We start from the raw sequence: 24,913 nt of genomic DNA, 5'->3' as shown, positions 1-24,913 counted from the left end.
GTTCTGCAAGAATTTCTCTATCAATCCTATGGGCAATTTTATACTTGATATTTATCTAATACTCGACTCCTATATACTAGGGTGCATTTCTCCTTGATTCCCAGGCTAAGTTAGCTAGACCTTCAATGATTTCTTGCTGACCGCCGTTTGGCACTAGATTAGGTTGCTCGAAGGGGAGAAAACCATCACCTGGTAGACCCATTAAGATGCATGCTATTACTCTGTAGGATGATTATGCAAATGACAATGGACTAAGGCAGACATATATGAAGTCTAGATGAAGACATATATGAGGATGATAATGAGGACATAAAATAGAGATTATGAAAGGACTAAGGACGATAATAAGGATGTAAATAAGGACTATGAAAGGACTAAGGATGATAATAAAGATGTAAATGAGGACTATGCAAGGACTAAGGATGATAGTAAAGACGTAAATGAGGAGTATGCAAGGACTTAGGATGATAATAAGGACGCAAATGAGGACTATACAAGGACTAAGGACGATAGTAAAGACGTAAATGAGGACTATGTAAGGACATAAATGAGGACTATGCAAGGACTTCCTATGGTCACAAGTGTGTAAAGCTTTGAGTTTGCTGGACTGTCTGATGTTTCAAAATGGACTTCATTTTCAGTAATTCTATGTGTAGGACAAGTTTTGTGGTTTTCCAAGTCTGAGAACAATTGTTTGGAGGTAGATATAGCTGACTGAATTGCTTTTGCAAACAATCTCAGAGAATTCAGAGATACACAAGATAGGGCCTAAAATAGCCCAAAGAACTGACTCAATACTGGTCTGATACAACGATACATAAAAAAGCACAAAATACAATCTTATGTTGAAAAGTGGACACCAGTCAATGAGGCCCCCATAGAAAAATACCGAAACAAGATGGATAGATAGAGAGTCTGGCAGCACTGGCTCCACTCCATGACACATACTTCTCGGGCATGCCAGTCTCTCTTACACCGAAGATCTGAAAATCTTATCACTGAGGGATTTCTGTCTCATAATGTAAGGTACATGAGGGGTATCTATGGGGTACGATCCGCACACTCCCGGAATCACTAAATGTAGGATTTTGGGCTACTAAGTTGGATCTTATTGTAAAATTTTGAGGGGTCCTGATCCAACGATGAATTCTCAGAGCAAGCCACTTAAGACTTTAGTTGAGCTTATCGGTGCAAGGAAGGCCCCCACATATGTCGAATTCACTGAACATTCTAGTTGCCTGACCAATATATTTATATAGCAGCTTGAAAAACCTGCTCGAGAGTACGTTGGGAGATATGATATCCCCAATGCATCCCAATTCAAAGTACCTATGTGGGGTGATGAAATCCCTAGTCAAAGATACCCCTCACTAGGTGGAATAAAATAAAGTTGGCTATCGTTATCAACTCCTTCCTTTCTCCCAAGACCTCAAAGGTGGGTAGAAAGTTAGTTAATGCAACAATAGGTCCACCCCAAACATGATTAAAGTTCTTTCTCTTAAGAAAATCAAATGTGATTTAATCTAATGTAGCCCGATTCACGCTCATTTTAAAGCCCAAATTGAGGTGTTGAATACACATGTGCATGTCCATTTTAAACACCAAATTGAAATGTGAAGGCAAGCATGTCAATTTTAACCATTGTTGATTTTAAGCCCAAATCGAAGTGTTATACATGCATGTCAAGTTTAACCAATGTTAATTTTAAGCACCAAAAGATGAAGTGTGAGATTATGCATGCATGTCCATTTTAACCATTGTTGATTTTAAGCACCAAAAGATGAATTGTGAGATTATGAGTGCAATTGATCTAATACTAATCCGATCCTTTCTATAAATTCACCACAGGCTGCAAACAGATGATTAGCAGTAAAATAAAATCAACATAAAATAGAGAATAAAAAATTGACAAAAGCGAATGCGTGATTATACCTGCCCGATTGCATGACTCTGGATAAACGATTGCGTAATTCTATCAAATTGAATGTGTGATTTTGACAGGGCGATTGCGTGACTTTAATAGGTCGATTGCGTAATGATAACATGGCGATTACGTGACACATAGGTAGATAACACAAAAAAATAAAAATTGAAACTAAACTTGATCAAAAACTTGCAAAACCAATTGTGAGGCCCTAGCTAGATCTCTCATCATCCATTCAATGTTAATTAAATCATATTTAACTTGATATGAGAGAACTAAGCTATTGTATCTATCGAAGGCTGGTTGATCTTCCCAATCTTGTATCTCCTTTTTGCTTTGAGAACCCTTTGATAGCGTTTGGCTTGTCTTCTTTGTACTTTTGTCCTTCTGGCACCTAAAATCCTGAATTGTACCTTATGTGCCATAAACTGTTATAATAAAAACATGTAATACAAATAATCCATTTCCAAATTTACTCAATTTCATGTAGATCTAAACAGATTAGAGAACAGAATAGGTATGAGAATACAAAACAACAGAACAACATTTTTTCCTGGAATGTGTGATACTAACAGAGTGATTGCGTGATCTTGGCAGGTCAATTGTGTGATGGGTTCCGCACGAATGCGTAACCCTGTCTGGTCGATTGCATAGATATGTCTATGTGATTGCATGATGATGTAAGCATGATTGCCTGATGGAAAGATCTATTCTTGAAATCCATGCAACCTGAAAAAAGAGAGAATAAATCCGTACGATCTGCGAAAATCAGACAAAAAAAAACTAGAGAGGTTAATTAGCTCTTGTTCACGTCGAGTTCACCAAAATGTGCTATGCTCAAATTCATCGTTGCTAAATAGGAAATAAGGACAATCACAAATTCCTTATCTAAGCTATTCAAACATAAAACCAATTAAATATTGCAATTAAGAAATAGGAATGTAAAATATATTAATCAAAACTCCCTATTCCATGATCACATATGACTTGCATTGCTCTTCTCCTCTCTGTGGTATGATGGCTCTCAGATATTGCACTGACAACCTGCAATTGACACAAAGATTCAATGTTCATGATTAAGAGGAATTGTGAGGATTGAATGCTCAATTTATAGATTTTTGGAGAAGAATGATTGAAAGGTGGAACATAATGATCAAGAGGTGGAACTCAGGTGAGCTCACATGCTGATTGATAGTTGTACTACTGACTTGGAGATGAAACAAAATAGATTGAATAGATTAACTGATTGAGAAAAAGCTAACCGAAAGAAGAAAAAGAATGATTGGAGGAAATAAAGAAGATGACAAAGAGAACTAGAAGATGGAAATAGAGACTGGAGAGATAATTAATTTAATTAATTAATTGATTGAATTAATTAATTTAGCATGTGCTTGCACTTTAACTTAGATTTTCAATTTAATCTTTGCATGAAATTTATTCAAATAATTGAATTTATTTATATTCAATTTAGTATTTGAATATATTTAGAACTTGACTTTGATTTTCAATTTGGTTTTTGAAATCATGCACATGTATTTGAATTTGGAAGAATTTAGAAGAATTTGAAATTAAATGAAATTATAATTTGGGGATTTGGAAGTGGAAGAATTAATTAGCTAATTAAATAATTTAAAGAAACTATTTAATTATTTAGAAATGGACTTTAATTAAATAATAAAGATTATTTAAATTGAAGGATTAAATCATAATTAGTTAAATAATTAATATTTAGAAAATGGTTAATGATTAGGTGATTAGAAATAGAAATTGAGAAATAATTAATTCGAATTAATTAAATAACAAATATTTAATTAATATTTAGAAAATGGTTAAAATGATTAAATGATGATAGAAATAGAAAATAGAATAATTAGTAAGATGATGAGGAAATATGAAATTAGAAGAATATGATTAACTTAATTAAATAATTATTTAATCAATTAGAGGAATAATTAGTACATGATCAAAGAGACATTTTTAGGTGTCTACAGAAGGATTGACTTGTGTTGGAGGTTGTGAATAACCTAGGGTTTTAACACAACTCTTGATAGGCATGATATTAGAATCAACAATATGTGCATTGCCACACAATATATCAATTCCATTCTTATCACTTTGAATCATGCGTTTAAGGCCTTCAATTAATGGGAGAGCTTCACTATTAGGGTATTCTTGGGACATCCATTGTTGAAAGTTATCAAATTGATTATCCAATGTGGAAAGTTGATCTATAGAAACCCCAGTTAAAGCTTCTTCTTCATCATGGGATTCATCAATGGGGTGAATAAGCACATGATTAGGATGGGAAGAATATGCATGATCCTCATGAAAGAAGTCACCCAAATTAGGCTCCATCTCCTCAGTAATTAAACCTTGGGAAGCCTTAATTCTAATGCTTCGTCTAACAGGGATAGGATAGGTAGGACTGATAGTGGTAAAACTCATGCACTAGAGGGAAAATTTGAATTTTGAATTTTGGAGCAAAGCTTACAAAATTGATTAATGCAAAATTTAAGAAAATAATGATTACATAATTTGAACTTTGTTGGGGGAAGATGATGACACAATTTCCAAAAATGAAAGGAAATTGGAATTTTAAAATTAGGGCCAATGGAATACCACTTAATTTTAAAATCATAATTTTTAAAATCAGGGCAGACTATAGTTAACCTCTTAATTTTAAAAATCTTCTTGAAATTTGAAATGTTGAATTTTGGAGGTATTTCCGATTCTAGAGGGATAAAAATTTGACAAAATCAGCCAATCTTCTGGATTTAGGCTATTAAATGTAGTCATACCAGTCTCTTGAAATTTTGGGAAAAAAGTCGAGGACTGTGGCAAGAACGCACATGGTCCGACCAACTTTTTTTGAAATTTTTAGGGATGAATATTAAGATGATTTCAAAGCTAGCCCCAAAAAATTGACAAATTTTACGACCTCTAGATTGGCAAAATGAAAGCGCAAATGTAAAAATAGGACCTTATTAGGGTTTTGAAGAAAAAGAGGAATTGAATTGCAAAATTAAAAAAGGTCAAACGTAATGGATAGGGACACCTTAGAAAATGTTTAGAATTCTTAATGTAAATAAAATTGATTTAAAATTTGCACAAAATCCAATTAATTTTGAAAATTAGGGTTTGATGACCTAACCACTTAATTTTGAAATTTGAATTTTTGGAAAAAGGGGGGAAATTGAAAATTTGAATTGTAGGAATGAAGACAAGTCTGAGTGCAATCAGAAATCTGAAAATTAAATGGAAATGTACAAGTTCAAGATGATTTTTGAAAATTAGGGTTTTAACAAGTAACCTCTTAATTTTGTAATTTTTATTTGCAAATTGAACAAGACAATGAAGAAATTGAATTTGATAAACAAGACAATTTTTAGATCTAAGATAATCACAAGCAATTTTTACAAATCACAAGTTCAATTTTAATTTTAAAAACTAGGGTTTTTAATGATTTAACCACTAAGTTTGCAGAAAATTTAAACTTGCAAATGAAAAATATGCAATTTGTTCAAAGGAAAGCATGCAAGACGTCAAGTTGACCAAAATGTAATGTGGTGAAATGTGAATGAGAGATCAAGAGGAAAACTACCCTTTCCCTCCAAGGAGAGATGAGAGTTTCACTACGGATTTTCCTTCAAACATTTTTCACCTAGTTACATTGGAAGAGGAGAGGAGAAGTCACTAGATTCAACCTTCAAGGATGAAGATTGAATTTTGAATGAAATGGGAATGATAAGTTGATCCCCTCTTCCTTATTTGAAATGGAAAGGAATTGAATGAATTATGTAGCACAAAAGTGACAAAGAACTAATTATAACTTAAGATCGGAACATGGGATGAAGCTGTGCACCTGGATCTAGCAGTAATATGTCGAGACGAAGTCACCCATGCGAATTTGAGGAAAAGTTGCCCGAACCGTGGCAGGTGTAATACCCTAAAAATGGTCATCTAAACCATAGCCCCCCTAGTCTCGACAACGTGACCAAGGTCCTAACCAAAGACAATTAAATTAATCTTGAGCACACAATTAATTTCTTAAATCATTAAATGTCACATGGCAAATTAATCACTTTGAATTAATTAAATATTTATTTAATTAATTGATCATTCCAAGTAAATCTTTTTTTAACATTTATCCTATTTATTTTTATTAAATATCCTAGCATATTTAAGTAAATAAATTAATTTGCCATTAAATCATCAAAAAATGAATTAATTGACAAAAAAGAATTAAAAATTGAGAAAATAAATCAATTGGAGATAATCTTGAAAAACAAATTAAAAATTGATAAATAATCTCAGAGAAAGCAATTAAAATAATTAAATATTAAAATTGAATGAAAGAGAGAATACATTAGTTTTTTCTGATTTTATCTTATTTTTAGTTCAATTTCCTTTAAAACTGAGAAAAGCAGCCAATCGCATCAATTCACCTAGATTGTGCTTCCTGTTGGAAAATCTTGACTGCTCATCATCATTTGATCTTAGCCATTGGTTTCTCTCTGAAATTTCTATAAATTCAGGCTCTCATCTCTCATTCAAGGATCCTAGAGAATATATTACATTATTATGTTGTTTTTGCTCTATGTTCATTAAGAATTTGCATTGAAATATTGCATATTAGTTATTTCATATTCATTAAATCATCTACCTTAAATATTCATTCATAGCTTAAATCATGTTAGATTAAATCTTGCATATCTAGCTTAAATCTTGCATTCATTTAGCTCGTATTCATGGCACATATAGATTAAATCCTTCGTTTAGGTGTTGTCTAGTTACTGGATAGCTTAGCAATCTGAGAGCAATCTAAACTCACATCTACTAGAAGGCAATAGGTCGCTTTGTAATGGTTTATTATTCATTGATGATTGATTTACTAACCATGCATCTAATGACTTAGTTGAAGTGTTGTGTATTCCAAATACAGATACAGGTCCACTTTTCACACACATATTTTTGGTGCCCACCGTGGGGCACGTATTCAATACTTCGGTCTCAAAATCATTTTTTTTCTTCTATCCTACAGGTCTGGTCCATACAGTCTCTGCTAATATCGTACGAGTCTACTTCCTTCATCGTATGACATTCTATCAAGGCCTGTGTTTTATCATATGGATCAGAAAAGGAGCTCGTACGAGTTTCTGCTTTGATAATTCAACTCTGTGTTTTGTCATTTGGGTCTGTGAGAATACTCGTGTGAGAAGGTATATTTTGTTGTACGAATTTATGTTTTATCATTTCAAATTTTTTTTACTTGCCAAGGTTTTTTGTGCATTAAAATTTGATTATACTAACGCTGATGCTAACCCTGGTCTGTTTGTTGTTTACTTGAGATTTTTATAGCCTAACCAATTTCTTATAGGATGCTTGACAGAGAATTTATCAATGAAACATACACCTATCAAAGAATAAAAAACAACATGACTACTGATGCGTTGTTTTTGCAGGTTGTCTAAAAGAAAATTGACCAAACTTCGCATTTTCTTTGAAGTTCATTTTTTTTTAGGCACTTAAATTTCTATCTGGTTAAAGAAAAAATATGTCTTTCATGTTTTCAGAAAAATCAGAGAGGCAGCAGAGTATGCTCTTGTCTTTTACAGACAATCAAAAATCTAGACCCTCGAAGCTTTTTGTAAATTTTGAGTTTTGTATACCTTTACCGGGCCTGTCACAGTGGGAAAAAGTAATCAGCCTGTGAGAATGACCCAAGAGAGTATAGCTGGACCTGAGCATTCCAACTCACTATAATAAATAGGCCTTTGATGATTAAAGTCTCAGAGGATGGGATTATTTGAGTTTTCTATTTGAGATCTCTCATATCAAGCATTTCGTAGGGCCTTACGGTCTCAATCACGTTTACGTGACTACAACTTGTTTAAGTACCTTGTCGGGCTATAGGCCTCAATCATGCTTGCGTGACTTCAAGGGGTAATTTCAAATGGAATTCTTGACTAATAACTATAAGATAGAAGCTACCTGGTTCACCTCCGAAAAGAAGATAATCTTTGTGCAAGAGAGATAGTAACTCTCCCAAGACACTTGCCATATCCTACCCTCATTAGCATTTGGAGTCGGCTAATACGGCATTGAGAATCCATTGCGTTAGACTCAGTGACCATATTCTGATTAGCTATTGGGTGTGTACCTAAGTCAACAAGCAAAGGTTTTCTTCTCTAAGCCAACTTCCATAGGGTTAGCATGATGTGATTGGAATTATTATACATCTTGCATTTTTTTTGTGTTTTCATCCCTGAAACTAAAAACTAAAATACTGAAACTTGAGAAACAAATCAAACAAATCAACAACTCAGTGATCAAAACTCTATCCGTGTCAAAAGCTGGTCTCCGTCAGTCATAAAAAAAATCAGTCTTTATCAAAAACTAGCCCTCGTTAGTCATGAAAACTCTGTTTGTCAGAATTTCATTTCCGTCCAATTCTCTGTCGTACGAGTATGTTTAATTGTCATCCTGCTAGATACGTCTTGTCGTACAAGCTTTCATTGATCCTAATAGTTTGTCATCTAGCTTTACAAACTGTGTTGTATGAGTCTGATAAACTATCATATGGTCTCTTATAGTCTATCATGCGAAAATATATCACAGTTAGTAGATTATCGTTTGGAGTCTACCCAACTGTCGTACACAATCAGGCAACAACTCATACAAAATATTGTCTCTATTGTCTGGACCTGTAAACTCTATCATACAAATTCTTGTTCTTGTCAGTCAAAACAGTCAAACCTACCCAGATCAGTCTACAATGTGCATAAAATTGGACATCATAATTTTGAGCATAAAACAATCTTGATAGTGTACCCCTCTTGTTGCGTTGCATGATTTTGTCGATCATCTTCTAGCTAGTTCAAACAACATCTTATCAAACCTAAGATAACTTAGATAATATCTTACACAGGATAGATCGTTCCTAAAACTAGACCAGATCTTAGTTACTTCTCTCAATCACTACGTTAAACGAACAACTAGCTTCAATTTGATCTTGACTTCTACATCACATCTAACTCTCAGTCCCGTTGATTGTAAATGCCTGTTCAAACCAGAAGTTATTGCAGCAAAACTAACCAAGGTAAAGGGACATCCTTTTCATCACAAGACAATCCAATCTTTGTAGAAGAACTCGTTCCAAATAAACCTTCATCGTCACAAATACCAGTTTTTAATCTACCAATTTTTGATTAGCCGCTATCTTCCGCCATGTCTGGAGAAAGGAAAGAAAGACAAGCTACTAAACAAGATACTTATGACAACCTCAATAATCATGCCACTGATAGTGATTCTTCATCAAACAAATCTATAGTTTTTGAACCTTCGAAAACTAGTATAAATAAATGTCTAAACGATAAGCAATTCCGAAAGATGATGAAAGTCATCATGGCTAGAGAAAAAGAAGACTATTTTCTAGAGCTGGCAAAGCAAGGCGCCAAAATTACTATCAATTATAACATCGAAACCCTCATCACTAAAGAGGAAGAGACACCTTTAGGCCTGGTAAACAAATGATTGCAAGCGTTACAGACTAAAATCACAGAACTGGAAAACAAAGATAAATCATCAAAGCAATATTCTCTTAACACAATATGCCCATTTCCATTTGACAAAAAACTTTACATGCCTCCATTTCCCTCAAAAGTAGAGATGCCTAAGTTTGACAAATATTATGGGAATGCAAATCCTCAAGACCATGTCAAATAATTTTGTGCTTTATGTATGGAATTCATGCACGAACAAACATACCTCATTCGCCTCTTCTTGAGAAGTTTAGGAGGACAAGATATGGAATGGTTTTCAAGCCTACCTATGGGAATCAAAACTTTTGAGTAATTAATCCAATTGTTTCTACAACAATAATCCTATAACATTAATCATCCAATTACTATGATTGAGCTTTGCAACACTAAATAGAAAATAGGAGAACCTTTTCTCACCTTTCTTCAACGTTGGAGAAAGATGTTCTCTAGATATTCATGGCCTAATCCAGATTCTGAGAAGATGGATATCTTCGTCAATAACTAATCCCTAAATTGAAATATAATATCAAAATGCAAGTGTATCCTTCATTCAACAAAATGGTAGATAGTGCCATCAGAGTGGAAGATGTGCTCATAAAGAAAGGAGATATATCACTTTGGAAAGAAATATCACAAGGTTCTAGTTCTAAAGAAAAGAACAAATACTGAAAATATGGTAAAGATAACAAAAAAAATATTGTTAATGACGAAGTGGTAGACACTGTTCAAGCAAAATCAAAATCCACAATATTTAACCTGGCTAGCGGCACACAAGCACTCAAAGTGGCTGAAACTGCAGCAGAAAATCCTCCAAAAAATTCAAAAGAATGGTTTAAAGAGAAACCTTGGCTTTCAAAGCCTAAACGTGATTTTACTCCTCTAGATGAATCATATGAATCAAATTTTAAAACTTTATTGGCAAATGATCTGATAACATTGCCAGACAATTCTAGACCATATGATCCAAAAATTAAACCCAAATGGTGGAGAGAAAATCAATACTGTGAATACCATCGAAACAAGGGTCATAACACAAACAATTGCATGAAGCTCAGACATGAAATTCAGTATCTCATCGATGTTGGCAAAATCATTTTTGGAAATCACGCGACTAATGCTGATCACAAGGCTTTTAAATATCCCTTACCTACTTATGAACAAGGTGATTCCTCAAAATCAAAGGGAGGTGCTAAAGTCAATTACACCTACACTAACAATGACAACATGATCAACATGATTGAATCTTCCCAACTTGAATATTGTAATGTGATCATAATCAAAGATAAACAAAATCAAGCACAAACTGCCAATGTTGTGACGTGCGCTCAAAAGAAGGTTACTCTCCAAGGACCTAGTTCCTCTCTGCTCAAAACCTACCAACTCCTTCAAACAAACAAACAGACACAATCCTAGCTAAATCTAAACAACTGGCTTCATCATCCTCTCTTGGCTATAGCATTGTTGAACAATTGAAAAGAACTCATGCTCAAATCTCCATTTTAGAACTGCTTAAGATCTCTTATGCTCATAGAGAGATCCTGGACAAGGCTTTGCTCACTACTAATGTCCCTAAAGATTTAGATGTAGATCAATTTCAATCTATGATGGGTCACCTAACTTTGCCTCATTACCTCACTTTCTCTGAAGAAGATGATAACTCACTGAATCACCCGCATAACCAACCATTACACATCGAAGATATGATCCATGAACACCGAGTTAAACATGTTTTGATAGATGGAGGCACTGGGTTGAATATTTGTACCTACAATCTACTGACACATCTAGGCTTTTTTGAAAATGTCATTGATCCAACAAAGAAAATAACAATCAAAGCTTATTATGAAGAAGAAAGAACTTCTAAAGGTTTGGTACTCCTACCAATCAGGGTAGGACCTGTGGAAAGAGATGTTATCTTTCAGGTCCTTGACCTACACTTTCATACAACATCTTATTGGGCAGGCCATGGATTCATGAAATGAAAGCAGTACCATCTACATATCATCAGTGCTTGAAATTTCCTTACAACGAAGTTGAAGTCAGTATTCCTGCAGATACAAGCTATACCTGTAATGCATTAATGCAGAGTGCTGATTCTTTTGTTCCTCATAATAGAGTAGCCTCTATAGCTGAAAGTTCAGAAACTTTGCTGAAAGATTTAGAGAAGAAATTGAAAATCACAAATACTGGCATGGATGGATACAAAATAGAACTTGTACTCTCACTAATGTCTCTTCCTCCATCACCAAGACAGTCGGGAAAACCATCAGAGGTTATGAAGCCACAAAATTCAACTCCAAATGTCATTTATGATGGTCTCTTTATACAGTCCTCTACTTCCCTTGCAAATGAAATAGAAGAGGATGTTGTTCTCAAATGACTTTTCAAAGAAGATAGTACAAACAAAGAAATACGACATTGTGAGATTTCCTCGACACAATATGGTCCAGGCTATAAGATGCTTCAACACATGGGATATTCAAGTATCTGTCCTCTAGGAAAGAGTCAAGAAGGTATTTTTGAACCTATTCAACTACAAACTAAGTCTGCAAATGATAAAGTTGGACTGAGATATGATCCAAGAAAGTCAACAGATCAGAAACATACTTCTCACCATCAACCTAAGTGGAGGAAAAAGGTACTACCTTCAACATCACAAGAAATTAATACTCAACAAACTCAGGAAGAGTGTGATGATGAACAAGAAGAATTGCCAACCTAGAGAGAGGAAGAAGATGGTAATCAAGTTTTGATTGCATCAGCTATAACACTACAAGAAGTAGAAGTCCCAGAGGATATGAGAGAAGAGGTAGAGAGAATCAGAGAATTGTTTGCACCACTAAACATTTCAGTCATATATACTGGAAGACAACAAGTAGATGATTCAGAGAATGAGTCAAATGAGTATGAATGGGGTCCAAATCATTTCTCAGATACATCTACTATAGAAACCCCTGAAGAATCCAGTGATATCACAAATGACGCACAAGAGCTGATACATTTAAAATTGTAAAAGGAAATAGAAGAAATCAGACTAAAAAGACAAGAAGACTATGAACAACAACTGAAGGCAGAAAGGACACAAGAAAATCCTTCACCTACTATATCTCCCTCTATCGAGATCGAACAAATCCGATATGGAACTAAAAAAGAAGAATTAGAAGCTACAGAAGTAGGACTAGTCATCAGTCTAGAGGAAGCTAAATGGAAAAGATGACATGGACTAATAGAACCATCAAGGTTATGTCAATAGGTGTGTCAAATACAAGTGATCAATGAACCAAATCACGAAGGAAATTGCAACATCAAATATGTAGGAATTGATACTATACATACTTTTATTAGATCACTTGAAGGCGAGTTAGAAACTTCATCTTATGACTCTGATAACTTAGACAAAAGCTCTGTTTATAACAACTATTTAACAACCTATTATGACTACTCTATCATGAATGTTGAGATGTTGCATGTTGACCCTATTATTGTCACACCATGGTATGTAGTCCATTCTGAATTAGGGGAGAATTCTAGGAGTAGGTCAGTTGGGTTAGGTCCACTAAATATTAACATGAACTTTGATAATCATGTTGTAACTCTTCCTGGTCTCGAGACACCTATGCAAGGTAGTCTTCTGGAACTTGACTTGTCAGTCTGAAGTTATAATGATAATACCATGAACTCCCTCAAACCTGTTCAAAATTTATCCTTGATTCATCCTGAACTGATTGACTACCCTCTTTACAACCAACCTTTGAATATACCCACCTTCACCAATGACTACACATTAGCCTGCTATCTTAATGCAGTTGAACCAATGAACTCTTCCACCAACGAGCAAAGTGAGAACATGACTGAAACAAACATCAAGTATCTCAGTCGCAAAAATCAAAAAAAGAAAAATAAGAGATCTGATGGCAAAAACCACATTATGGCAGTGTCAAAATAAAAAATAGTAAAAATAAAGGACGTACCTAAGGGTGAGTTACTTGATATGCTGCCAAGTCACTTCCAAGAAAGGTCTTCAATATTGATTTAACCAACTCAACCAGTCAATATTAGAAGTCAAGAGATGCCACATATCATTCATTTAGCTCAATCACTATCAGCAGAAGAGTTAAAAGATTTCAGCAACCTCTTTTCAGAAAAGAAGATCAACTTCGCATGGACATACTCTGATATGCCAGGTCTAGATCCTGATCTTATCATGCATAATCTCTCTATTACACTAGGGGTTAAACTAGCAAGCAAAAACTTTGTAAGATGCACCCTCATGTGGTACTGCTAGTCAAAGTTGAGCTAGAAAAATTGCTAAAAGCTGGATTTATCAGAGCTATAGACTATGCAAAATGGATATCAAACATAGTACCTGTATCAAAGGCAAACAAATCTATTAGGGATTTCATAGACTTTAGGGATCTCAACAAAGCATATCCGAAAGGCAATTTTCCATTGCCCAACATTGATATGATAGTGGATATGATTGCTGGATATGAGATGTACTCATTAATGGATGGATTCTTTGGTTATAATCAGATCAAGATAGCTCATGAGGATCAAGAAAAGATAGCCTTCACATGTGCATGGGGAACCTTCTACTAAAATGTCATGCCATTTGGACTAAAGAATACAGGAGCGACTTACCAAAGAGCAGTAACTACTATCTTCCACAATATGATGCACAAAAATATGGAAGATTGTGTTGATGACACCCTAGTAAAAACTATGAAGAGATCCACACATATCCAAGAACTAGGCCTCATATTGGATAGAATGGAAAGATTCAAGCTCCAGCTAAATCCTAAAAAGTGTGCATTTGGAGTAACATCAGGGAAATTGCTTGGTTACATAATTTCAAAGAAAGGAATTGAGGTTGATCTTGAAAAGGTCCAAGCCATAATGGAAAGGCCTCCACCCAAGAATATTAGTCAAATGAGAATTTTACAAGGATGTCTCCAATCAATAAGGCGCTTTATATCTCAGCTTGCAGACAAAGCTCAACCCTTCACAAAGGTATTACGGAAAGGAGTCCAATACAATTGGGATGAAGATTGTGAACAACATCTAAAACAAATTAAAGATTATCTTTCGAATCCACCAATATTGATGCCACCAATTCATGATAAATCATTGATTCTATACATATCAGCTACCGATACATCACTGGGGGCACTTCTAGTACAACATAATGAAAATAAAAAAGAAAGAGCTATATATTAAATCAACAAAACATTGGTGTCTTATGAAATGAACTATACTATCATAGAAAAGGCTTGTTTGGCACTAGTCTTTGCATCATAGAAATTAAGGCACTATATGTTAGCACACTCTATTAAGCTTGTGGCTAAGATTGATCCACTCAAATATCTTCTCAGCAAAGAAACACTTACAAGAAGACTGGCTAAATGGGTCATGGTTCTTACAAAATTTGATATTGAATATATAGAACATAAAGCCATCAAAGGACAGGTTATTGCAGATCAACTTGTTGGTGCTCCACTTGAAGATAGTCAACCTTTGCATATAGAATATCTGGCTGAATCAATCCTGCACCTTCCTTAATGATCATGGAAGATGTTCTTTGATGGGTCTTTCACTCAACATGGTTCTGGTGCCAGAATAATTTTTATTACTCCTAAAAAATATTCAATCCCAAAAGCTTACAAGATTTTGTTTCCTTGCACAAACAACATTGTAGAATATGAAGCTTTGGTAAATGGGATCAAGCTGCCAATCAAATGGAAGATTGTTGAATTACACATCTATGGAGATTCTCAACTCATCATTAACCAAATCAATGATATATATCAAACTATAGATGAGAAACTGATGCCTTATAATAAAATGGTGGATGATCTCAAGAAATACTTTACCTTTGTATCATTTCAGCAAATTCCCAGATCAACAAATAGAGAAGCGGATGTAATGGCCACCTTGGCATCTATACCACAACTACAAGAATTTAATTTTTGCTTTGAATTCCAGGTGGAAGAGTTACATTATCCTGCCTATGATTCTCCTGAGTCCCAGATGGTCTGCTCTATTATTAGACATGACTCATCTTGCTACAACCACATTTACTCTTACCCACGTGACCAAGTTATCCCTGCTACTCTTTCCCAAAATGAAAAAAGGAACCTCATTTAAAATACGTCACAGTACGTCATCATCACTAATGACCTATTTAGGCAAGGTTTGGATAGTACTTTGCTTAGATTTCTAGAAACTGAAGAGTTGCAATGCACATTATCCGAAGTTCATGAAGGTGTTCATGGATCCCATTCAAATGGTCTAACTTTAGCACAAAAACTACTAAGGGATGGCTACTAGTAGTCAGACATGGAGAAATAGGCTATAAAATTTGCTAAAACTTGTGAGAAGTGTCAGCTACATGGGAACCTTATACACGCTCCAACAAGGGATCTCATACCCTTTGCTACACATTGGCCCTTTCAACAATAGGCATTTGATCTCATTGGCCAAATATATCCTCCATCATCTAACAGACACAAGTTTATTATATTTGCCACTGAGTACTTCACTAAGTGGGTAGAAGCGGTTCCGCTCATCAAAGTGGCTGGTAAACAAGTAGCTCTGTTCATCCTCAACTATATCATTTGCAGGTATGGTATACCTTCATCCATTATGACTGACAATGGAGGGCAGTTCAAGAATAAAGATATAGATGAAATTTGTGAAAAATTTAAAATAAAAAAGCACAGGTCATCCATATACTACCCTCAAGTTAATGGACAAGCCAAAGCATCTAATAAGAATCTATTGAGTATCTTACACATAACAATAAATAAATCTGGAAAGGATTGGCATCTACAGCTCAATCCTGCCCTGTGGGATTATAGGACAAGTATTAGAACACCTACTAGGTCTACACATTTTTCTTTGGTGTATGGGTCTGAAGCAGTCTTACCTATTGAGGTGGAAATACCATCTTTAAGAGTTTCTTTACAAGGTCTTGTTACTAATGAAGACTACAGAATATCTAGATTGTAGGAACTCGAGTTGCTAGATGAACGTCGACAAGTGGCATTTGATCATCTAAGAGCATATCAAAAGAGAATGTCTAGAGGTTATAACAAGAAAGTGCAACAATGAGAATTTCAAGTTGGTGACCTTGTTCTGAGAGAAAATCCTAAGAATCAATAGTTTCGAGACAACAAAGGGAATTTTAAACCCAATTAGTTGGGTCCCTACATCGTTACTGCAGTCTTTGGCTCTGGTGCCTATCAACTCTCAACATCGGAAGGAGAATAGCTCCATGAACCGATCAACACCATCCACTTGAATAAATTATTCACTTAGTGTTCTTTGATCTAGCAACCTGTACAACTATAATGTCTTGAAGAAATTCTAAAAATCAGAAAAGTCCTGAAGATATTCTAAAAAATCAGAAAAAAATCCTGAAGAAATCCTAAAAATCAGAAAAAGTCCTGGAAAAAAATAAATAAATAAAGAAAAGAGAAAGGATCTTTGCCAAGAAGGTGAAAACCTTGTAAAGATGCGCCTCTTGTACTCAAGCACTCCATCTATTAATGCAATGTTGGCATTTCCCGTTTTCATTCCCGCTTTCCTACATCTTTGCTTTCGCTTGTACATATCTTTTTTGGAACCCTCATGGCTTGAAACCGATCCATGTCCTAGTCTTAGGGTAATCGACTGAGCAATTTACATGTCCTAAGCAGTATCAACCAAGTCATCTTTCAGTTAGTGGTACCTGGTCATCCACTCTGAGTCAGTCTCTTGTCTCCTAACTACTGAAGAGTTTTATCACTAAGTAAAAAAGCAAACAAGATTACCGAAAAAAATCACTAAACAGTTTGAGATATTAATGAAATTTTCTTTGTGTGTTGTCTTTTACATTGGATTTCGCTTATTAGTCCCTCTGAGTAATGCAAGGAAGTCTATCTTGACTAAGAGGAGCAAGGATTGGGGGCATAATACTTTTCTTTGTTTTCCGCTTGTAGGAATGAATCTGATGATCTGGAAACATCTAATTAGCCGTGTGTCTGTGATAAGTGCCTTCACATCAAGGTGAAATCGCCACACATACCTCGACACCACTTATTTGTATGCTACAGGGAGGTTGGAGTCATTTCTTTGTCTGTTTGAGGGAATTTCTTTAAATATGCAATCCAGAAGCATGCGTAATCTGTCCAAGGATATGAACGAAAAAAGGGTCATTGCAGACAAGATAATTAATATTGCATATGAAAAGAAAGGAATTGTATTTTGCCTGCTATGTTTGTAAAATGCTCAGTGATGAAAATTAAGCATTCCAAATCCAATGACTAGGCTTAGGTTGCATTCATTCTAAAGTTTTATGCATTTCGAGTGATTTCGGCATAATAACAATGATCTCTTTATCTTCTGAATGAGAGTTTGAAGCATTGTCATTTATCAACTAAGTGGTCTCTTTTTCATCATCGTTTCTCTAATCAAGTACTTGTGTATGTTGGTATTATGGATGTGTTGCATTAGTTTTGTCATTGATGTCAACACTTATCCTTATGGAGATCTATGGTTACGATGAACCGACAATTTGTGTTCACTGACAAGTTCAGTGACTTATGCACAGTCACCGGTATATTGTTCACCGACACTGAGGATGACTTGTTACCATCTGAAGATCACTTGGTTATGTCAATGACATGGTTTGGATACTTGGTTTTGGTATTTTGGTTATTGGTCTAATCGGGTTGACATATTTGTTGTTACCGACAAATTGGTTTAGGTTATGGACCGGTATGCATTATCTATTCCAGATCAACGTGACACGTTATGGAGATGACTTATTAATTGGATATTGTTGTAAATGTATTGAGCCAACATGATGCATCACATCTTGACTTATTTGTAATTGATTTAAATGTAATATTCTGAGTAAGCTGACCTACACATTTGGTCTTAGGTTTTGGTATATATGTAAGATCTCAATCGTGAGATAATGTAATAGGAAGAAAACGGTATATGGTATTATACCATGGTATGTGTGAATATTGAGGATCATATGAGAAGACCATAGAGAAGGTTCAAGGAAGGTTTGAAGGTGATTATCAGAGCTTAACCGGTATTGAATCCAACATTGGAGATGCTACTTTGAGTAGTACATTATCATTGGATTTAACCATCCAATTGTAGTTAGTGTGACAACTATTTTGTGATTGAGCAGTGAGCTCTAGGCGGTTGGCCTTTCTGCATGGTGCAGACCCCATTTGTATACACATACCATCTGCAGTAGTATCATTTGATTGTGGGTAAGGTTTCCCACCATGGTTTTTCTCTTTATATGGTTTCCACATACAAATCTCTGTGTTATGTGTTTCTCTTTCTGTTTTATGCATTGAGTTTCACCAATATTAATATTAACTACTAATCTGTTAGCTGACATTAAGTTTGGTTTACCGGTATTAAGTATCAAGTTTGATTTAGTTATATTTGGGTTGAAATTAATAGACAACTTAGTCACTCCCCCCTCTTAGTTGCCTCCGGGTCCTAATCGTGTATTGAGATGTTAGCTACATACATAAGCATCTTATATAGATCCACACATTTCATTATCACTTATTTGCATTCATATTATTGCATGAAGAAAAATAAATATTTTCATTACTCATTACTCATTACTCATTTTCATGATTTATTTGCATATGAAAAAGAATAAAAAATAAACATCCATATTACATCCATTGCATACATCCATACTAAAGAAAAGATATGCATACACATATAATAAAGCATATAGAAAGACATCTCATAATCAATCAACACAAGTACGATGAAATCAAATCAAGATCTCGTATATATCATAATCTCAGCGTCTCAAAGTACAAATGATATCAACTGTCATATACAATGTCTCATCGGAGCAAGAATTGAATAAGGCTACAAAAAATGGGGTATATAACAAAAAACTAAAAAGACCTAATAAGCTAGCTCTCTACCTCTCCCTCATTGCTAGGTGGAGGAGGTGCTTCCTACTACCCGACATCCTATCTGGGTGCCATAGATCCCTCAGATTGAGCCATATACTAAGAATATGGAACAACCTGTTGTGCTACTAGAATCACTATGCTATAGGCTACAACGTAATAAGCTGCTCTACTAGTCTGATGCAAAACCTCTTGCTAAAGAGCGTCTCGCTCTGCTCTCACCTCAACAAGCTAATGATTGCGCTCAGCTCTAACCTCAACAAGCTGACAATCATGCTTAGCTTTGACCTCAGCCAACTATTGAACTCTCTCTGCTCGGACCTCAGCAAGTTGTCGGTCTCACTTTGCAAGTTGTGTCCATGCCACTATTAGTTGTGCTTGCAAATCTCCCAATCTAGCCCTCAGAGACCATTCTGCATCCGCTGCCCCCTGCTCTCTCCCCCCCTCCAGCTCCTCCTCCAACATCCTTCTCTCTCATAGGCTCTTCGCCTCCCTCTCTGCCTCCTTGCTTATCCCTTTGTTGTCTCACATGCCAAGGAGCTATTCTCTCCTCCTCCCCTCCACCCTTTGTTACCCTGGAACCACCAATCTCAAGCCCAACAAGTCCTAATGATCCACCCTCCCCTCTCTGCCGTTGTCTCCCTCCAGCTGGTATCCTGCTGCTACTAGCACCAAGATCACCTCCTGCCCGCCTAGGTGCATCTACTCTTGGACCTTGCACCTTTCCTCATCCCTGCACTTGTTCTCACCCCTATACCTAACCTAGTACCTATTCCTGGGGTGGTGCCTCATCCTCAGCCTCCTCTATAAGAGGTGCATTCTCTGTAGGATTTGTGAATCTAGGAAAGGGATGCCTCTGGAACCAATCCCTGTACTGGGGCAATACCCCTGCATCTGCAATATCCTCTAGATTATCCCATCTCAGTCATTGTTAACCGACTATCTCCTACATGCTAAGCGTGTAGGATAACCTCAGAGCCCATCCTTGTCCCCATATCGGGCATAGGCTACAAACTCCTGTGACATACCCTATGGTCTGCCATACTGCCTCATGACTCTAGAAACGACAAACCACTCAATGATGGACACTAACCTACCAATAAGAGGACGTGTCATAAACATGTCCTTCCTTTGTGCTCTCCAGTCATCCCATAGCTCCAAGCCCCTATATGGTCTCCATACCACCACGATCAAATCATCGAGTTGTCTCTTCCAATACTCTGTCTTGCCCAGATGGGGCTGAGTGACATAGCCAGAATAATAATAAACTATGGGATGGTGCGGCTCTCTAGCATCATCCACTATAGGCTTGGGATGTGCTCCCATGCCCAAATCTGCAAAACTAGGACTCCCGCTGCCATACTCTTCCCATCTCTATATGCAACCTTGTGCATCTCATGATACTTGTGAGATAATAAACAAGAACCCCACCCTAATCTCTTAGGATGAGTCAGTACTCTCTCGATCATCCTAGCCCAGCCACATAGAAAGCCATGTTGTCCCTTGTCCGGCATGACAAAACAACCTATCATATCTGCTAACACACATGCTAGTGGAAACTGCTTGCTATATCTAGCCATCATAACATCCCAGGTAATGGCCTACTCAAGGATGGTCTCATCATGAAATATACATCTCAAAGCTAAAATCCCTGGTCACTGAGCAGAATCATAATCTACCTTATCACCAGCAAATGGAATCCTGAGAATGCAGTAGACATCCTCAGGTGTGATAGTCATCTCTCCTATGGGAAGATGGAATGTATTATGCTCTGAATGGAATCACTCAACTAATGCAGTCAACATCCCGTTATTAACCCAAATATATGACATTTGAAGAAGGTATCCAAATCCACATGCCTGAATATGAGCCCTATCTATGTCTGACAAATTCTGAACTAATCCCATAGTAGGTGGATAAACACAACGAAACAAGACATCTGGCAATCGAATATGCAAAATCAAACATGAACACCATTAGCATGTGATCCAAATTACACTAAAGATGTTAAACATGCTTGTGAATCCAAATATGCAAAATGCAAAATCAAAATTTGATATTTTGACCCTAAAACATGCTTGTTGTTTTTCATACGAGTTTTCACAGAAGGGCATAATTTCGTACGAAACAACATTAGACATTGCACGACAAAAGGGGCACTCAAGAACAAGTTCGTAAGAGACGTGGGCCCACTTCACATGACAAACCCTACATGCCCATATGATATTTTGCACAAGAGATAGTTTATCGTACGAGAAACAATGTCTCACCGTACAACAAACCGTGAGCCATGACTTTACATGGCTCAAACATGCAAAAAAATTAATCAAAATATAAAATTCGAAAACTAAACAGACTTAAGATTGATCACTTACCGCTGGGTCATAGTTCCATGATTGATTGTGACGTCTTTGGTGCTCAAAGCGGTGCTCCTGGATCAGAATGACAATTTTTCTTCTTAGAGGGCTTTTGAAATTTCAAACTTGGAGAGGTGAAAATGACTTGAAAATGACACAAGGACCCCTTATATAGCCAAAACCTTAATTTTTCAACTTGCTCTAATGGATGTCAAACTTGCACCCTAAACTAAATCGACGATGTTGATTCCATTTTCGGGATCAAAATCAAATTCTAAGATCATCCTCTTAGTCAATTTTGCATAACTAAGACCACTTATCGCTTTCATCACCTGCTCATTCTTTCCTTCAATTTGCGCTCAATTTCTCATTAATCAACACTAAATCTCAATTTAATTATTAAATTAACTCTGATTTTAATCTTCAACATTAATATTTGTGCTCAAATAACTTATAATCGCTCAAAAAAATTTGCTTAAAATCACTGCACAACCCTCGCTATCTTTTGATTTCGCTCCTGAGGGGGCATATTCATGACCTCAAAGTTGAGAACTTCTTTCAAAAATCATCATTACAAGTCGAGCAACTAAGCTTCATCAAATCAATCTCTAGGGGCATATCGGTTTCGTCGCATCAAATCAAGTTGATATTGTCTTCATCTGAATTAGTCTCTTAACATTAATCAGTTTCATCGCTTTTCATCAAGATGATTATTCATTTAAAATCAATCAAGGGTTCAAAGAGTACCTTCAATCACACACTCAATCTAAGCAGGTGTTCAGTTTCATTGCATCGAATCAAGCTGGACAGTTTATCTTCACTCATCGTGTCTTGATCAATCAAGTTCAAGACCGATTTTATCTTCACTCACTGTGTCTATTTCAATCAAGTTGAAGTTCAGTATCTTTTCTCTTCATCGATCCTAGTTCAATCAAGTTCGGGATCGATTTGTTTTTAATCAACTCTGTTTAGTTTCATCGCTTCAAAAACAAGCTGAATACCTCGCTCTTCATCAGGTTTGTGATCAATCAAGTTCAGAACTGGTATCTCCTAGACATTAACTATTCTTTGAACCAACGTGCTGCTTGCACATTAATTCAAAGAGGGGAAAATGTAATACCCTAAAAATGGTCATCTAAACCATAGGTCCCCTAGTCTCGACAACGTCACCAAGGTCCTAACTAAAGGCAATTAAATTAATCTTGAGCACACAATTAATTTCTTAAATCATTAAATGTCACATGGAAAATTAATCACTTTGAATTAATTAAATATTTATTTAATTAATTGATCATTCCAAGTAAATTTTTTTTAACAATTATCCTATTTATTTTTATTAAATATCCTAGAATATTTAATTAAATAAATCAATTTTCCATTAAATCATCAAAAAATGAATTAATTGACAAAAAAGAATTAAAAATTAAGAAAAGAAATCAATTGGAGATAACCTTGAAAAACAAATTAAAAATTGATAAATAATCTTAGAGAAAGCAATAAAAATATTTAAATATTAAAATTGAATGAAAGAGAGAATAAATCAGTTTTTTCTGATTTTATCTTATTTTTAGTTCAATTTCCTTTAAAACTGAGAAAAGCAGCCAATCACATCAATTCACCTAGATTGTGCTTCCTCTTGGAAAATCTTGACCGCTCATCATCATTTGATCTCAGTCATTGGTTTCTCTCTGAATCTTTTATAAATTTAGGCTCTCATCTCTCATTCAAGGATCCTGGAGAATATATTGTTATTATGTTGTTTTTGCTCTAGGTTCATTAAGAATTTGCATTGAGATATTGCATATTAGTTATTTCATATTCATTAAATCATCTAGCTTAAATATTCATTCATTTCTTAAATCATGTTAGATTAAATCTTGCATATCTAACTTAAATCTTGCATTCATTTAGCTCATATTCATTCCTCATATAGATTAAATCCTTCGTTTAGGTGTTGTCTAGTCACTGGATAGCTTAGCAATCTGAGAGCAATCTAAACTCGCATCTACTAGAAGGCAATAGGTCACTTTGTAATGGTTTATTATTCATTGATTATTGATTTACTAACCATGCATCTAATGACTTAATTGAAGTGTTGTGTATTCCAGATACAGATACAGGTCCACTTTTCATACACACAACGGGAATGTACACGGTCCTCCGAAAAATCCATGAAATGAAAAGGGTTTTTCCGCCTCTGCAAGTGAAGCCCGAATCCAAAAGTACAGCTATGCACCTACAACCTACACATAGAAAAAAGAGGAAAATGGGTTGGGATTGGGGGTTTGCCTTTAGCTCAAACCCTAGTTTTGGAATTAACCAATTAATGAAAGAAAGTACTTGCAGGTGGATGTAAATGAAAGAATGAATTGTAAATCACCTCAAGGGAGGTTGTGATAGCAATGTTGATAGGAATTCATGTGTGGAATTGAATGTTGAAATCAATCACCTCTTCAATGGTTGAATCCTTGACTTGAATGCAAAACCTAGCCTTGAAGGGAGACTTGAGAATGCTTAATGCTGGAAAAGAATGTTTGAATGCTCTTGAATGCTTGATCTCATGTAAGCTTCCCACTCATCCAATTTATTGAACTTATGAAAATGAGAGGACATATACCCCTTAAATACAAGTCAATGAATTTGATTTTCGTCACAGGCCGACATCGAGCGAGTTTTCCTAGTCGCTGCACAACCTACAATACAACCCTAGGAAGGGTCCTACCCAAAATAGGGCAGGAATAGGGGCACCACACCCCTTTCCTAGGAGGACAGGGGTGCGATGCCCCTGTCCTAGGGAGGACGGGGTTGCCACACCCCTGTCCTACCCTTTTCTCCAGGGTAGAGTGCGGACAGGGTGGTGCGGAGGCCAAGAAAGAAGTTGATTCTAAGGGTTGAGTAGTCTCTGGTCTTCAATTAGGCTAGAGGATTCGATCTCACGTGCATGAGGATCCTAATGTAGTCAAAACATTTCTAGGGTCACAATTTTATGACACTACACTATCGCTCCCAGAGTTAAACCTATCAAGCAAAAAATCTGAAAAATGCATCCTCATGTGGCATTACTCGTTAAGGCTGAGCTAGAAAAATTACTAAAAGTTGGATTCATCAGAGCAATTGATTATGCTGAGTGGATATATAATATTGTAC

The sequence above is a fragment of the Cryptomeria japonica genome, chromosome 2 (genome assembly GCF_030272615.1).
Source record: "Cryptomeria japonica chromosome 2, Sugi_1.0, whole genome shotgun sequence".
Classification (NCBI taxonomy): Eukaryota; Viridiplantae; Streptophyta; class Pinopsida; order Cupressales; family Cupressaceae; genus Cryptomeria; species Cryptomeria japonica.
Note: the sequence above shows the minus strand (reverse complement) of the source record.